Source organism: Pseudonaja textilis, chromosome 13, assembly GCF_049901715.1.
Source record: "Pseudonaja textilis isolate UNSWEBS1 chromosome 13, rPseTex1.2, whole genome shotgun sequence".
Lineage (NCBI taxonomy): Eukaryota > Metazoa > Chordata > Lepidosauria > Squamata > Elapidae > Pseudonaja > Pseudonaja textilis.
Genome location: NC_142002.1, coordinates 15,515,119 through 15,532,245, shown reverse-complemented (window position 1 = coordinate 15,532,245; position 17,127 = coordinate 15,515,119). Strand labels below are relative to the sequence as shown.

At 47.4% G+C, this 17,127-nt stretch overlaps 1 protein-coding gene across 3 annotated transcripts in view; it reads right to left on the bottom strand.

Annotated features, from left to right (window-relative positions):
- Nucleotides 1-15,014, bottom strand: part of GRAMD2A (GRAM domain containing 2A) — a 35,696-nt gene extending 20,682 nt beyond the window's left edge. Inside the window, exon 1 of one of the 3 annotated variants that reach the window (XM_087941932.1) lies at nt 14,767-15,014. The gene's annotated coding sequence lies outside the window, so the exon portion shown is untranslated. The remainder of the gene's footprint in view (nt 1-14,766) is intronic. The other 2 variants (XM_087941934.1, XM_087941933.1) reach the window with 2 other exon arrangements.
- Between the last annotated feature and the right edge of the window lie 2,113 nt (nt 15,015-17,127).

The following is a 17,127-nucleotide window of genomic DNA, read 5'->3' as shown; positions in this document are numbered from 1 at the left end:
TCTGTAAACCGTTTAACCATCTCAATGGTATATAATCCTGTTGCTAATCAAGGAAAATGATACGATGTAAAAGGAAAACAGACACGTGAAGGACAAAGAAATTGCTCTCATTTCCGACGTCGATCCCAGGGCAGCTGAGACTCTCAAGAGCTCCCCCCACAAGCCCACAGTCATTTCAGCTGGAAGATCAGAGACTAGTTTAGCAAAGCAATTAAAATAAGACCATCGATTTCTAGATCGCACCGGAAATTTATCTCTGCTATATACGATATGATCTTCATAACGTGGGCTTAGAGCTGGTTGGAGGAAGGAGGTCAGAAGATTTTTTTTGATCTTGAGAAACGAGACTTTTCTTGGAAGGCTGGTAGCTATTTTGGAGCCAACCACCCACTTGGCTAATTTTAGCGACTCACATCAATAGGAATCGCCCAGTTCATCCTGTAAATGGAGGAGGGAAAAGAAAGGTTGGGCTGGACTTAGTTAATTAATCTTCTCCGGCCAGGATGCGAACAAAAAACTGGAATCATGGAAGGGAGAGAGACAATTGCAAGCTGGAAACTAGACAACAGATAGAAAAGTGTACACCAAGATCCACTACAGTGGTTTTATTGGGAAGACTTAGGCTTGACTGCAATTTGTGAGGGACTAGCATCCTGTAACCTTACATTTTAAGGATTAATTCTGCCTCTGCCTACCAGCATCCATCTGGCTAGCGTCCCATCAGTGTGTTGAGGGCTGTTTGGAAACTGAAAGAGAATTTGTGTGAGCAAGGAGACAGCAAGGCGCCTGGGCGCGGCTTAGCTCAACTGTTCTGTACTAAAGCTGCTTGGTGCTGTGAAGCTAAAAACGAAACTCTTCTCCTCTGCTTGTGTTTTGCATTTGGAAGAGATTTCTTTTCAGGTGGGGAGGGGGAGTAGAACTCCTTAGCATCAGACCATGTTAATAACAATAATAATATAGGAAATACTAAGGCTCTGAGGGTCATTTCAAAAAATCCTTTCTTAGCGAGCACCTAGAATCCAAGAGGAACATAGGTGCCAAATTTCAAGTTTGTAGGCTTTACAGTTCTGGAGATTTTGTGATGATGTGTGAGGGGTATTTTGCTTTTATATATATATATAGATAGATATCTCAGATTTTCTTAAGCTGGATGACTTCCGGTGGACTTCAACTCCCAGAATTCCCTAGCATGTCAACTGCGGACCATTCTGTGTATTGACATTGACGTATCTGAAAGTTGCTATTGCTAAGACTGGGGAATTCTGGGAGTTAAAGTCTTAAGCATCTTAAAGTTGCCATGGTTGACAAACGTTGATCTAGATTCTAGAATCTCACAAATAGGACCTTGGAAAGAAGCAAGAAAAATGGCGGCTGAAGGGGAAAGTCAGTGTTTTTGGGCTGAGTTCCTGGTCTGAAACCTGAGTTGCATTTCTTTCTTTTTGGAATCTCTGGCTGGCACATCGGCCCCAGGAGACGAACCTGTTTCCCAGGGGAAGAAAAAAACTACTTCAGGACAATGCTGCGTCACTGAGCAACAGCACCCAGTCTCACTGTAACCTGATAAATATTTTCTCTTCCCCTTCCTTTTGCCAGCGTTCCAACTAACAAATTCCAAACCAATAAACTCAGATACAAGCATTTTCTCAAAGTTCCATTTTATTGGTGTTGTCACATCTGGGAAAACCCGAATCTTGAGAGTTTTCCCCTCCTAAAAGAGAAATTCAAAGATCCGTCCCTTACAACCCATCACATGGCCAACTCAAATCGTCGTCCCAACTGGAGACATTTCTCCAGAAATACCTCTCCAGGTACAGGGCAACATGTCCTTGACTCTCTGAGAAAGGATGTTGCTGAGTCTAATCTCCTACCTCACTATGAAATCCCCGCTCCCAAATTCCCAGGCACTGAATGTGGCAGCCTCGAAGCTTCCAAGTAAAAAATGCCTTCCAAGACTGACACCTTTTTGAACCCAACACAAAAGCACCTGGGCTGGTCCTGAATCAAATTACACTAGACATGAAGAATGCCTTCTAATTTTTGTTCTGCTCTCTGGGTGTGGTGAAAAATGCAGCTGGGTGCAACGTCACGAACTTTGCAAGTTCATTTTAGGCCTTTTTGCCTACAAACCAGTGCAATCAAATAACTGTTCATGTTCCCACAGCAACTGAAGCTCTTAACAAAGGGAAGAGTCAACATTCAGGGCAGAAGCAGCTTTTCCTGGGCTACAAACTGGATTTTTCACTGTGGCCTTGTACTAAAGAGACTCCTGCGACACTTATTTAAAATAAAAATAAAAACACCTAACCCTCTTCTTGACAGCCAACTCAAAAAGCTGTTGTTACCTCCTGTGCTAAATCTTAGCGTGGAAGGCAAATAAAAGTAGAAAAAGGCCCCCACAAGACCAAAGCCCTTGAGGCCCAGAATGCAGAATTAATTTGCATTCCGCAGACAAAAATCACCCTTACTTCCCTTTGCAATTCCTAAATTTTGCCCCCTGCGCTGGATTTTCTGCTTTCCTTCACTTACTCTTTCCATGGTCTTGTTAGGGAGTCCTTCCATTTTAAACTTTTATATGCACTCTTTGTAAAACACTCTAAAAAAAAAAAGCTCAAAAACTCAAAAGACATTATCTGAGTGACTCTGGGCCACTTCCTCTCTCATCTCTCTCAGCCCAACTCACCTCGCAGGGTTGTCGTGCTGGAGGAAACGGGAGGAGGAAGGAGTCTTCGGTATTTTTGCCGCTTTGGGTTATTTATAAAAATAATAAAGGTGGGATAGAATGAAAGGGAAATAAATTCCTTCGCTACTTCCTCGTTTGCAACTCTTTGGGGTGTTGCAATTTGCAACCTAAGTCAATAAAAGAAATAAAAAGACTACATACCGAAACAACACGTGATGGAGGAGGGAATTCAGCCTGTTTACTCCCTGTTGTTTGACTATCTCAGGCAAACTTCAGTGCCACGGCCAGGAGCTATACAGAAACGTAAGTCTTGCTCAGACTTATTTTGGTTGCCGGATTTTCGGTAGCCATCCACAAAAAGGTAAGATTTGTCTGAGTGCATTTTCAGCAGGCATTTCTCAAGAGCAGGTAAAGAGAGGGAACAGCCAGCCCTTCAAGGGTTGGATCAGACAACAATAAACACCAAGAGGACATCCAGAGGGAGCTCAGGCTGCTTTGGCCATTCCAGAAAGAATAATTTAAGTTACAACGGAGAGTGAGAAGAAAAAAACAACAGCCCCTCAAACAGGCATATCTGGCACGGTGGCCTAGCCTGCCCACCAGTCAACTGGCGCCCCAAACAAGCAAAATTACATCAAGGGTGAAGATATGCGTAAAAGTTTACATCGGAATCCCTCGCCGGCCCAGGGAGGGCGTTACCAGCATCTATCCCCATCAATACTTAAGCACAATTTAAGCAAGCGTTAAAAGTTGCTCTGAATGCAACTTTTCAAGTCTAAAGAGGAAACTTGTGTTCACATAAAAGGCTTCCCCTATAAACCCAGGTTAACTGCTGCATTCGCGCACCATAAAAGTCAATGCTTTCACTTAACGCAAATGCTCGGCCCGCATAACGTACTTAAAAGGCTTGGTTCTTCATAAAACGCCGAACCCCGGAGAAAACCGCCTCACTTTAGCCCAGTCTAGTGTGTTGCAAACATTCTTCCCGCACCCCTTGGCCTTCTGCCCTTCTGCCACAACTGTGTGTCCGGATTCACCCGTCCACGCCATCCTTGCAACTCAAAGACACTTTGCAACTGGAAATAATCTCTGATTCTTCAACACTACCACCCTCAGGAAGTTTGGAAAGACGCAGGGAGCTGGGGAGGTCCCCTTGGAACCATGTGCCTGTTTCTTACCAGCCCCACATCGAGGTACGTTGTGCTGCCATCCCTCGCCGGATTCAACTGCTGAGCTACGGCCAAGAAGCCAAGAAGTTAGACAAGGTGCGAATCAGGAAGCTGGCAACTGATAAATGAGGCAGTCTTAGCAAGTCAGCCTTCAATCTTACGGCACCAAGGTGATCGCCTTAAGCGCCTCACTGGTGGGCAGCAGCAGCTTTCCACGAGAGGAAATTTGAAGCTTAACTACAACACGCACCTGGGGAACTGGGCACATGCTTGCTCCACTGAGAAGGTGTAAAAATACAGGACTGTGTCCTCATTACACACAGACAACAGAGAACCAAGTTGGAGAGGGGCGTTTAATGTCCTGAATCCATCCGCCTGAAAATAATGTTTTAGTTTGACGAGATGTATTTTAATTCTGGGTTTAGACGCAGAATCTAATGATAATAATAGGCAGGTTATTGAGGGGGCAGGGACTAGAGCGGACCCAGAGCTGTTACAAGTAATAAAATACCACCTGCCAAAAACAATGTTCGACGCTTGTGACTTTCATTTGGCTTTACAACATCACCACGTTCCTCCTTTGCGTTGGAACAAAGCACTAAGCAACCTCCAAAATGTTAGGAATTCAAACCAAGCCCTAACATCATCACTCTGTCCCAAATAATCTGGAACCATTCCAAGCACAAAATGTCACTTTCAAAATAGGGCAGTTTGGAGCTCAAAACTCTTCCCGAACGGACGGAGTTGGTTCTGGAACTCTTCCGGTGGGATGAGAACATTCTGTTCCAATTCCAAACTTGCCTGAACTCAAGACATTTCGAACAGAAATGTCTGGAAAATATCAGTCCCTCTTGGTGCAAAACAACCCACCACTTGTTGAAAGAGAGACACTACCAACAAGATGCATTTATGGAGCGCTTGTCTCCCGTTATTTCAGTGCCTTTCCTAAATAGCACAATATTTTAAAAGTTTGTGTTAGGGGAGGCAGCCAAGAAGCCCAGGTCCTTGTTTCACACAGAGGATAAACATTAAATCCAAGATTTATCAGCTTGTATATACTTTCTAGAGAGAAATATCCTGAAGATGAATTCCAGCAACACTCCGAAAATTTGGAAGACAAAGCCTCTGGTTCTGGTGACCGACCCAGGCTGGATCCTACATTATCCTGGGCAGTGGTGGCATTCAAATTTTTTTTACTACCGGTTCTGTGGCCGTGGCTTGGTGGGCGTGGCTGGGGAAGGACACTGCAAAATCCCCATTCCCTCCCCACCCCACTAACCTGCTTTCCAGCTCCGTTCTCCTGTGCAGGGCAACCAAAGAAGACCCAGCCGATCAGCTGGGACTCAATGGGAGGCAAAGAAGAGATGGGGTTGGCGGGGCCAGTCAGAGGCGGCATTGGCCGGTTCACTGAACGACTCCAAATTTCCGCTACCGGTTCTCCAGAACTGGCCACAACCCGCTGAAGACCCACCTGTGATCCTGGGACATGCATATATTTGCCTTCATTCATTTCTCAGCTTGTCTGTCAGACCTGAGGGTGCAGGTACCCATTCCTGATGCCCCAGAAGCCGACGGGGAAGGTGTTCGTTTCCCTGGAGAGAAACGCGGTTGCCTAAACAAGGTCTCAGTTCCGTTGCTGGGACCTCTCCTTGGAAGCGAAAGGAAGCCAAGTTGAAAGGTAGGACGATCCTCTTCCTAGGCACCTAACAAGGCAGGCAAGTTGCACGAATGCCCAAAACCGTTTTCAGTAAAACAGAGAAGGTCAAGCCGTAAAGAGGGGCTGGGATGGCAGTGGTGGCTTTGCGGAGCCTCTCAAGACTGTGTTGTTGAAACAGAGGACATAAGAGGGGGTGCAATTCCCCCTCTCCCCCAAGGAGAGAGGCCAGGTGAGAAACACTAGGAGTGCTAAGCCTCTAGAAATTAACTTAGCATCCAGAGGAAAACAAGGGCTTAGCCTCATTCCTGAGCTTTGAAACTAGCGTGTGTGGGGGGAACTAGGGGATCTTAAGGCTTGCTGCTCCGCTCCTAGGGCCTATTCACGATACCTGGAGGCTCCCTTAGTTCCTTGTATTTTTAGAAGCAGTTAAACAAAAGGCCATTCACAGATGATCGCTAAGAAGTAAGCTTTCCCTGGCTACAAAAGATCCTTTGCTCTTTTCCTAGGCTGTCAGCCAGCAACGAGGAAGGATTGGACACCAAATATTTGGCCCCAGAAGATCCACGTGGCAATGCTCACACGGCCTTAAGCAGCACCCAGCAACGGTTCCCAACGGCTCTACCGCCACCTGGAAATTTCGTCAAGTTATTCCAACCGGTGTAGGGTAGCCCAGTCTTTTTGGGCAAGACTTGTCCCAATGTTGGGGGATGGACGGCAGTCTTATTGTTGTGGTTCGCCGGCAGCCGGTGCAGACGGCAGCGGAGTTGGACGGTGAGGAAGAAAGGGGACCAAGCAGGGAGTCTGGAGAGGATTCAAAGAAGGGTCCTGCGTCCAATGCAGGGATGGGACCAGGACCAGCTGGGATTGGGGTGCTGCCAAGTCTGGCAGCAGCGAGGCCGAGGAACAAGGGGAGCCTGTTCCCAGTGCGCGTATGCACGGAGCTGCTAGAAGGCAAGAGCAGCTGAAACAAAAGGGGCAACTCGGGAGTAAGGCTGGGGGGTGATTGCCCCTCACATAAGGGATAAAAGTCAGGCCTCAATGACGAACATTTTGCAGGAAGCAAAGTAGTTCGATAGATTCCAAGTCTTCCATGAAGCTCTGTGAACTCTGGTAGTTTTTTTCTGGTACTTCAGTTGGTTTCTGTCAGAATGAATTTGGTTACTTCTGTTTTTGGTGGTGGGATTCTACCAGTTTGCACCTATTCACTGGAACTGGTTGTTAACATTCTAAGCAGTTCGGAGAACCGGTTGTTAGAAGAAATTACTGGGCTAATCCTGTAAGGAAGGCAGGAAGGAAACATTCTGGTGTTGCTTGCAGAAACTGCCTCTCCGTTAACCCTTATTACATTCTTGGCAGGACTAGACTTCCTGTCTCTGGAACTTCTCTGGAGGTTTTTTTCCCCTCCTTTGCTGGTACTTTGCTTGTGTGGAGTGACTGTACAAAGTTACAGCAGCACTGAAAAAAGTGACTTATGACTCTTTTTCACACTTACGACTGTTGCAGCATCCCCACAGTCATGAGAGGCCAGGCGAGGAGACGCGTGCCTCCATGTGAATGATGTTGAGCTGGCCACGCCCAGCCAATAACATGACCACCAAGCCACATCCACCCAGTCACATGACCACCAAGCCACGCCCACCAATTAAGCCACGCCCACAGAGCCAGTTGTTTAAAAAAATTGAATCCCACCCCTGATTCCACAGCACTGAAAGCTGCGTGGTTATCTTGGGGAACTGTTTAAGATTAGTTCTGGCTGGGAACGAAAGTAATTCCCAGCGTTGCATTAAAATAGGTTTTGCTTTTAAAACAAGTTTGTGTTTCATTATTTTTTACGAAGCCTGGGTCAGAACACTTATAAAATGGGCTTTACCAGCACACAGGGGCAGAGGAAGCTCAAAAGGATAGTGTGAACCAGAGTTCTGTTTTGCTCTTCTCTTTACATCGTATCCTAAACTGAGCAAGGCAGGAAATATTTCAGAGAGATATCAAGGCTTAAATGACAACATATATATATATATATATATATTTTCCTCATTAGAAGGCAATTTCATCCTGATTTAGCAGACCAGCATCTGCCAGCCTCGTTCCCTTTCTTCATGGAGGACAAAGCTGGTTTGTTCAGTCTGAGAAACCCTCCTTCCCAGTACATTTCAAAGCTACCAAGGCAAATGTTTCCCAAGCTCAGCCATTTTGAGACAACGCGGACTTCAATTCCCAGAATCCATGGCTGGCTGGGGAATTCTGGGAGTGGAAGTCCACTTACGTTAAAATGGCTACGGTTGAGAAAACCCTGGGCTCTCAACCTGGCTTGGAAGAGTTAAAAAAAATAAATACACATTTCGGGGTGCCAGAGGAGAAAAGCTGATTATAAGCCTAACCAGAAGCATAATCTTGATAACCTGTTCTTTTCTCTTTTGCACTCTCCGCCCAGATCAAGCCAGTCTCTCTCAGTCCAAAAAATTTATTCCTACTCATGCATGGGATATTTTTCTATTGGTGATATATTAAACGCCATCATGGTTTACAGGAAGGGAGATTTGGGCTGAGATCTCCATTCAAGAGGAGGGACTAAAGGAGTCCACTCAAGTTTCACTTATTTATTTGCTTTATTTATATTTCTAAGCTGCCTTCCTTCCTCAAAGAGGGGCTCTTGCTAAATCGAGGGTCTCCAACCTTGGCAACTTTAAGACTTGTGGACTTCAACTCCCAGAGTTCCTCAGCCAAAGTTGAGGCTGGCCTAAGCAATGAGCCATTCAGAACTGTTTACACAAGTCTGAAGACCCTCCCTTCTTCAGAACCTCCTTTTATAGCAGAACAGAGGGGGAGAGAGAGACAGAGAAACAGAGAGACGGACAGAAACAGAGAAAGAGAGACAGACACAGACACAGAAAGACACAGAGGGAGGGAGGGAGAGAGAGAGAGAGAAAGAGAGACAAAGAGAGAGAGAGAGAGAGAGAGATAGACAGAGACAGACACAGAGAGACACACACACACAGAGAGAGATAGACAGAGACAGACACAGAGAGACAGAGAGACAGAGAGACAGACACAGAGAGACACATGCACACAGAAAGACAGACAGAGAGAGAGACACAGAGAGAGACAGACAGACAAAGAGACAGAGAAAGAGAGACAGAGAGAGACACGGAGAGACACACACACACACAGAGACACAGAGACAGACAGAGAGAGACAGAGACAGACAGAGAAAGAGAGACAGAGACACACAGAGAGAGACAGAGAGACACACGCACACATAGACAGAGAGACAGACACAGAGTGAGAGAGAGGGACAGAGAGAGAAAGAGACGGAGAGAGAAACAAAGAAAGAGAGACAGAGACAGACATGGAGAGACACACGCACACAGAGAGACAGAGACAGAGAGACAGAGACAGAGTGAGAGAGAGACACAGAGACAGACAGACAAAGAGAGACAGAGACAGAGACAGAGACAGAGAGACAGAGAGAGACAGACACAGAGAGACACACGCACACAGAGAGACAGACAGACACAGAGTGAGAGAGAGGCAGAGAGACAGACAGAGAAAGAGAGAGAGAGAGAGAGAGAGAGACAGACAGACAGACAGACAGAGACAGAAAGAGACACAGAGAGACAGACAGAGACAGAGAATGAAAATAGCAAACACAGTACATAGTCAAACTCTGTTGCAAACAGAAGCAAGAAAACATTGAGGTTTGTCCTGAATGGGCCATAGACCCAGTTAGGAAGTGTTACATGCTTATTTCCAATCGAGTTTGTAAAGGGGGCTTCAGGACATGAAGAGGGAACAAGGCGAACCGGGAGAAAAATTTAACCTACCAGATTGGAGATGGCTGTAGGGTATGGCCCACAAAGTCAAATTTATTTATATCTTGCCTTAATTGTTTTTATAAATAACTCAAGGCGGCACTTGGCATGCTCTTTAAGATTATCTATTTGTGCTTCCCACTGATTTCACAGTCACAGTTCAAGCGCCGCCCTGGGATCTTGGCTCACCTCTGTTTTTTTCCCAATGGGGCAGAGGCCTTTTCTTAGCCCAGATTTCTGGCTGCCTTTAAAGCAGCGGTGTGGGCTTTACGGCCCTGCCAGGCTTCAACTCCCAACATTTTTTTGCTTTCAAGGGTGCCAGCCGCTGGGTTCCTCTGAGAGGGGGAAGGAGGCCTGAAAATCTACCATCCTGCCAGGATCAAATCCGGCTTGTCAAAAGGGAAGGTTTTATTCTGTGGCGCGGGCAGCATCGAAGCCAAGGTGCAGCCTCTTCTGTGTCTGTGGTGCGAGACACAACGCTTACATTCAGCAGAGGGGCGAATGGCGATCAAATGAGGTACTAATACCACCCTATAAAGCCTTAGTAAGGCCACACCTAGAGTCCTGCATCCAGTTTTGGTCACCACACTATAAAAAAGATGTTGAGACTCTAGAAAGAGTGCAGAGAAGAGCAACCAGGATGATGAGGGGACCAGAGGCTAGAACATATGATGAACGGTTGCAGGAACTGGGCCTGGCTAGTCTAGTGAAGAGAAGGACCAGGGGAGACATGAGAACAGTCTTCTAATATTTGAGGGGCTGCTGCAGAGAGGAGGGGGTCAAGCTGTTCTCCAAGGCAACTGAAGGCTAGACAAGGAATAATGGATGGAAACTGAACAAGGAGAGATTCAACCTGGAAATAAGGAGAAACTTTCTGACAGTGAGAATGATCAACCCATGGAACAGTAGTTGCCCTCGGAAGTTGTGGGAGGGTCATCCCTGGAAGCTTTCAAGAAGAGATTGGACTTTCATCTGTCAGAAATGGTGTAGGGTCTCCTGCTTGGGCGGGGGGGCTGGACTAGATGACCCTTCCAAGTCTGATTATCTGTTTAATCTGGCCGAGATGGTTTGAGGGCAAAGAGAGATGTCTGATGCCAGCCTCCCCCCCTAAATTTCAAGGTTGCCCGACGTCCCAATTTCTCATATCCCTGGTATCCTCAGGGTGAGCCCCTCTGCCACCAGGAACAAAGACCAAGTAACCCCAACGAACCGACGTGCCCACGTGGCACAAGAGGAAAACATCGGAAGGGGAAAAGAACCAGACATTTTGTCCTAACGGGCAGAGATGGATTTGGAAGAAGGCAAAACAACACTCCCCACCGCACCAATCCTGCGCAAAGAGGTCAACCTCACTAATGACTCGCAAAGCCTGCTGGGAACAAGAAGCACCTTCAGCCAGGAAGGAGAACAAGAGGAGGCCACTATTGGCCATCAGCGCAACCACCAACGGAAAGCAGGGCAGAATAGAGAATAACCGCAGTTGGAAGGGACCTTGGAGATCTTCTAGTCCACCCCTGTGCTTGAGGCAGTCTTATTTTGTTTAGTGACCATTACAGCGGCCCTGAAAAATGCAACTTATGACCGTTTTTCACACTTACAACTGCTGCAGCGTCCCGTTGGTCACGTGATCAAGTTTGGGATGCCATGCAACTGGTTCGTACTTATGACGGTCGCAGTGCCCTTGGGTTATGTGATTGGCTTTTGCAACCGTCCGACAAGGAAAGTAAACATTAACTTAACAACTGTGACAAGAAAGATCATCAGATGAGGAAAAACTCACCGAACAAATGTCACACTTGGCAACATAAAAGTTGAGCTCAATTGTGGCTGTAACTTGAGGTCTACTGTGATGACCCAAAGGGGCGTGGCCTAAAGGCAACACAGTCAAATAAGTAAGAAGTGTCCCTTTAATACCTCCAACTTTGCCCCCAATGTCCAGGTTACCTTCAGCTGGAGAAAAAAACTCTCCCAAGAACAGTCTTGAAGTGGAGGAAATTCAGTCCGAAAACAAAGTACACACAAACAGCAAATAAAAATCCACACAAACCACGCTGCAGTAATTAACTTGACAGGGCAGGAGAAAGAATTGCAGACTTTGGAGGCCAGCAAAACACACACAGTTGGGAAGACAGTTTGCTGTTGCTTTTTATACACTGTATTCCCAGCCGCAGCTAGTGAAGGGAATCAGGGCCCTTTCCACTCCCGTAAGCCACGCAACTCATGTTGCTCCCTTCTCCGTTTCTCCCTGCGTGCCCTAGGATGAAGAGGGGGTGGGCCTTGGTTTTCCTCCCTATTCTCTCTTCCTTGCTCTACCTCTCCCCTGCTCTGCCCAGCTGGACTTTACCCTTCCCCAGTTTCAACAAGTCACACTCATACTCCCTGTCAGCTGTTTGGCTTCCCTCTCTGAGTCAGATTCCGACAGGGGCGTGACAATCACCCGTACCATTTTGGACAAATGGCTGTCCAACCTCTTCTTGAAAACCTCCAGGGATGGGGCACGCACAACTTCTGAAGTCAAGCCATACCACTGATGAATTGTTCGCACCGTCAGCAATTTAGCCCATCAACCCCCCAAATGGGTAATCTCAGTTTGCAGGAGTTACTCCGGGCCCATCCCAGCTTGGCCAGATCCAGGGGGTTCCCTTCCCTCAGCAGAAATTAGGACACCCCAAACTCAAACTGGACACTTTTCTTCCTCCTCCCTTGTTCATGCTGATAATTGCAAACAAAGCAGGGATTGTGAAAAGAGCAAGGGAAGAGCTGGCGCCAATTCTGTGGCTCGCCCTCTCTGCCTCGGCCAACCGGGAGACAGGATGTGGTTTTTAGGGACTGAGAAACACCAGCCAGGACACTGGTGGAACTGGGAAACCTCTGAAGACACCTTTATTGGTACCGTCCAAATTATTTCAAGGGGTCGATGTCAACTTGAAGGAGGCGGCAAACTTCCCCGAATTTTATAACGCTTCTTTTCTTTCCTAAGTGTGTATTTACATGTCTTGGATTGCAAGACAGCAAATTAAAAAAAAAAAAACCCACAGAGTAGGATTCCGGGCACTGGTGAGAAACCCCTCTGATGCTAAACCCCAATTCCTAAATTTCTTAACTGCTGGAGCTGGAGAAACAGATAGTATAGCACGTTTCATAATATCTGGACTGAATTTATTTGCAGTCCCAGACTAATGAAATACAAAATCTAGAATTTAAAGAATAGACCCGCCACGTAATGTACATACAAATGGTAACCAGTTTGCAGTCTCAGACAAAAGCTTCATGGAGACCTTTGTGGTTACCATTTGATCTTGATTTTTTTTTACCATATTCTGCAGATGCTCCTGCGAGGTATCTAAAAGTGACTATTTTGGATCTACTTAAGAGTTCAGCATTCTTTGCAAGCCTAATTTTATAAAAAAATAATAATAATAGGCCATGTAGCTTACTGGTCCCTTAATATTTGCCAAACCTCACCAGGAGGAAGTCATAATCCCACCCAACTGGACTGAATTAAAAAGCAGAAATCCATTGCAAAGAGCAATTCAAAATTATACTTTTGTCAATGAGGTTAGGAGAAAGGAAATTCATTAGAAGCAGCTAAAAGGAGCTCAAAATTGGGGCTCCAAAGTCACATTTTTGCTGAGAAGCTAGCCATTTTCAACTCTGTTATTGTGAACTCGATTTTCTTCTTCATGATGCCGTTGAATCAAAGTCAAGTAGAAAAGTTGAGCGTGCTCCATGACTGGAGGTGGTCAAGAAGAGACTGGATAGCCATTTGTCCAGAGTGGTATAGGATTTCATGCTCAATCACGGGGTTGGACTAGAAAACCTCCAAGGTCCCTTCCAACTCTGTTATTCTATATTCTCTGTTATTCTAAAATAAAATAAAAGAACCTCTGTTTCCCCAACCCAATTAAATTTTATTTCTTTTACAAGCCTTTCAAGAAGGCAGGTCTGGTTTAAGCTTCAGGTTAGAAAGCCGGAGACTCTGAGTTCTAGTTCTGCCTCGGACTCCAAGCCAGCTGGATGGATCTTGGGCCAGCCACATGCTCCCAGCCCCTAGGAAAGACGCAATGGCAAACCACTTCTGAAAAACCTTGCTCAGAAAAATGCAGGAACTTGTCTAGGCAATTGTGACTCAAAGGAACGAAAGGGAAAAATTGCTCCACTCAAAAACTGACTGTAAATGGCATCCGGTGCCCATTAATCATCTCTTGCATGCCAGGGCAAAATCCTACACTTTTGTTGTCACAACAACCCTCCAAGGTGGGTCAGATTAAGTGGGGCCACCCCAAGTACATCCCGCATTAAGCCGAGAATTGGTGCAGGAGTGGCTGACTGGATACTGCTCAACTCCTTGACTTACCACAGTTCATTTAGGAACCATTCTTCAACGGTTATGTCGCTTTAAAAAAGTGACTTATGACCATTTTTTTTTTCCACAACCTTGCAAGCATCCTGATCAAAATTCAGACATTTGGCCACCGGCTCTTCTTTATGACTTCTGCAGTGTCCCGGGATCGCGTGATTTCCCGCCCCTCTTTGTGGACCTTCCGACAACCAAAGTCAACGGGGAAGTCACAGACTCACTTAAGAACCTTGCTCCTGCGGTGGTTTCACTTAACAACGGTGGCAAGGAAGGTGGGTAAAAGATGGGAGGCAAAAAAAAACCCTCACTTAGCCAACAGTCTCACTTAACAGCAGAAATGTTGGGTTGACTTGTGGTCCTCGGTCGAGGCCTAGGAATGCCTGGAAGGGCGGGTGGGAAATGCAGCCCAGGGACTGAACCCCGATTCCTGCTTTTCCTTTCGGGGTATCGAGGCAGGAGCGACGGGCTCTCTTTCCTCTTCCCGCCACACCTCCTTTCCTCGCTTGCGCCGCCTTCGCCTAACTCCGCTCCAGCCCGAGCAAAGGACGCCGTCTCTTGCCCAGGAAGGCTGGCTGGCTGACCCGCACTCCTTTCCCACGAGACAGGCCCTAATCCTAACCCTCGCCCGGGTTCCCACGACTCAAGAAAGCCAAGCCCAAGCGCGGCTTCTGCAAGGAGATCGCCTGTCCGAGTTAAGGCACACACACACACACACCCCTCCGTCCCCGAGCACAAGGAGCCTCTCTTCCCGGATAACCCGCATCTTTTCCCCACGAGATTTGGAAGCCGACACGCGTCTGCACTCCCCGCCCCATATCCCGGGTTCCGACGACTGCAGAAAGCAAAGCCCCCGCAGGGCTTCTGCAAGGAAGTCGCCTGCCCGAGTTAGACAGCCACCCTCCCCGAGCAAAGACGATCGCAGCAGCCTCTCTTCCACTCCTTTCCCACGACACGGGGAGCCGACACGTGTCTACACACACACACGCCCTTCCTCCCGGGTTCCGACGACGGCAGAAAGCGAGGCGCCCGCCCGTGTCAGACCCCCAGCCTCTCTCTCTCTCCCCCGCCCCCTTCAGCCGATCCCGACGTACATACAAAGGCGGCGGCGGCGGCAGCAGCAGCAGCGGCTCCTTCAGCTCCGCACCTTCCTCGGGGCAGCAGCAGGACAAGGACCCTCCAACCCGCCATCCCGAGGCGCGGCTGAGCCCCGGAGCTCTTTTCCCGGCTCGCGAGTCACCGCCTCGCAAACCGCCCCATTCCCACGAAGCGGCCGACACGGAGACCGGGCAACTCGCATACCTGCGCGGCGGCCCGCGCGATCGCCTCCTCCCTCCCTCCCTGCCCCCGCCCCTCCCCGAACGCCTGCGGCGCGCGATCGGCCGGCTCAGGCTCCGCCCCCTCGGCAGCCTATGAGCGGCGGCGGCCCGGCTCCCGCCTCGCGCCGCGATTGGCTCCTTCCAACACCGTCGCTGCGAGGCCACGCCCCACCAGAAAGGAAGGAGGGGGGGCGAGCCGGCCTGGGAAGGAGTTGGGGGGGAAATAAAAAAGTTCCTTCGCTCTTAAAGGGGCCGCTGCCTCCTCAGGACGGAGGTGGCTTAGCGGTGGGTCAGAGACCCCCCGTCGGCAGCAGGGGCTGCAATGCAAACAAGGCACAGCCCTTCCTCCAAATCGGATTGCCCGTTTACTCGGAAGTAAACCCTCTGAGCTGGCTTGTTTTCTTGCAGAGACCTTTCATGACCCAACTAGGTAACATCATCAGTGCTTAGACAGCGTGAGGTTTTTATACGAGCCCTTTTACCACGGATGATGTTACCTAGCAGGGTCATGAAACGTCTGCAAGAAAACAAGCCAGCTGAGAGATCACGGAGGTGTTTTTTTTTTTTTCAAGAGGCAACTGGACTTTCTTGTTTTTCTTTGAAGATGTTTTGTTTCTCATCCAAGAAGCTTCTTGGCTCTGACTGGATGGTGGGGAAGCTGAAGAAGCTACTTGGATGAGAAGCGAAACATCTTCAAAGAAAAACAAACAAACAGAAAGTCCAGTTGCTTCTTGACAAAATGCCCCTGGATGACTTGAGAATCCTGACTTGAGTTTATAATCACTGCAGCATCCTGGAGTTTTGTAGCCATTTGAGAGCTTCCCAGCTGCCAGTCAATAGGAAAGCCAGATTTACATGACAGCACGATCCACTTAATAACCAGTGACCCATTTAACAACCGTGCCAAAACAGGTCATAAAACCGGGCACAACTCATTTAACAACGCTTAGCAGTGGAATTTCCGATTTCCAATTGTGCTATTGCTGCATTTCAGTACACAATTCCTGAGCTAGGATGACCTACACACCAGACAAATCATTCCTCTTTAACACAGCAGCAGCAAAAGCTGCTCCTTTGGGTCCCTAGTCGATCCACCAATTCTTGTCCCACTTTTTAATTTTGTAAAAAAAAAAAATCAAATATTGGGCACGGTGCCTTTGCAAAGCTCCAACTTCTACCACTGGTTGTTTTTTTTTTTTTGTGTGTTTTTTGTCTCTGGGACCTGGGACTTGGAAGTCCTACAACATAGTCGAACAAAAGCTGTAAGCTATGGCTTTGTTTGGAAGGTCATCTGAGGTAAAAAAAAAAAAGAAGAAGAAAAGAAGGCAGGGGAACCATAACAAGCTCAGCAGGGTGTGTTTAAAAATTAGGGGTGCAGAATAATAAGAGTTGGCCACAGGTACTTGCAAAAATGGGACTTGGCCCGAAGCAGTTGCCTAAAGAGGCACAATTCCCTTTGCAAAAGAGACCTCACACAACTCCCCATCAAAACCTCCAGGGGTAGATAAGATGCTTTGCAGTCTCTTAAGAGATTGCCAGCTTCCGCTGGAAGCTACGAAGCAGGATCAACCTCATTAACAGATCCCTGGAGAAACTCCCGTGCAAGGACCACCCCAGAGGGCAGCCCTTCTCTTTCAAATCTCCAAGGAGCTCCTGCCACATCTTCTGCCAAGAACTGGGGTGTTTTTTTTTCGAGGTGTCCTTTGTTGGGTGCACACAAGATAAAACAGATGGATCTGGGGGTGGGGAGATCTCAACATTTGCTCTGCGTTGCTGGTTGGGGGAATTCTGAAAGTTGAAGTCCACACAACTTAAAAAGTTGCTAAAGTTGTAAAGAGAAAAAAAAAATCCATTCCAGATTGTATCTGGGGCCACCCTGCTGAATGGAGGCTATTCACTGCTCATCAACTGAATATGGTTTTGTAACTCTCAGAACTTGGGAATTTGGGGGTTTGTTGTATTTCAGCGAGCTAGTTGGTTGAGCAGGCTTACAGTCTCTCTACTTCTGCGACATTTTAAGTCCAACTATTTTCACATCTATAGCTACATGTTTTAGGAAAATATATAAATGTAAAGATGAAATAATGGGAATTCCTAAAAGCTTTATCATCTTCCATTGTTATATGTAAAAAAAAA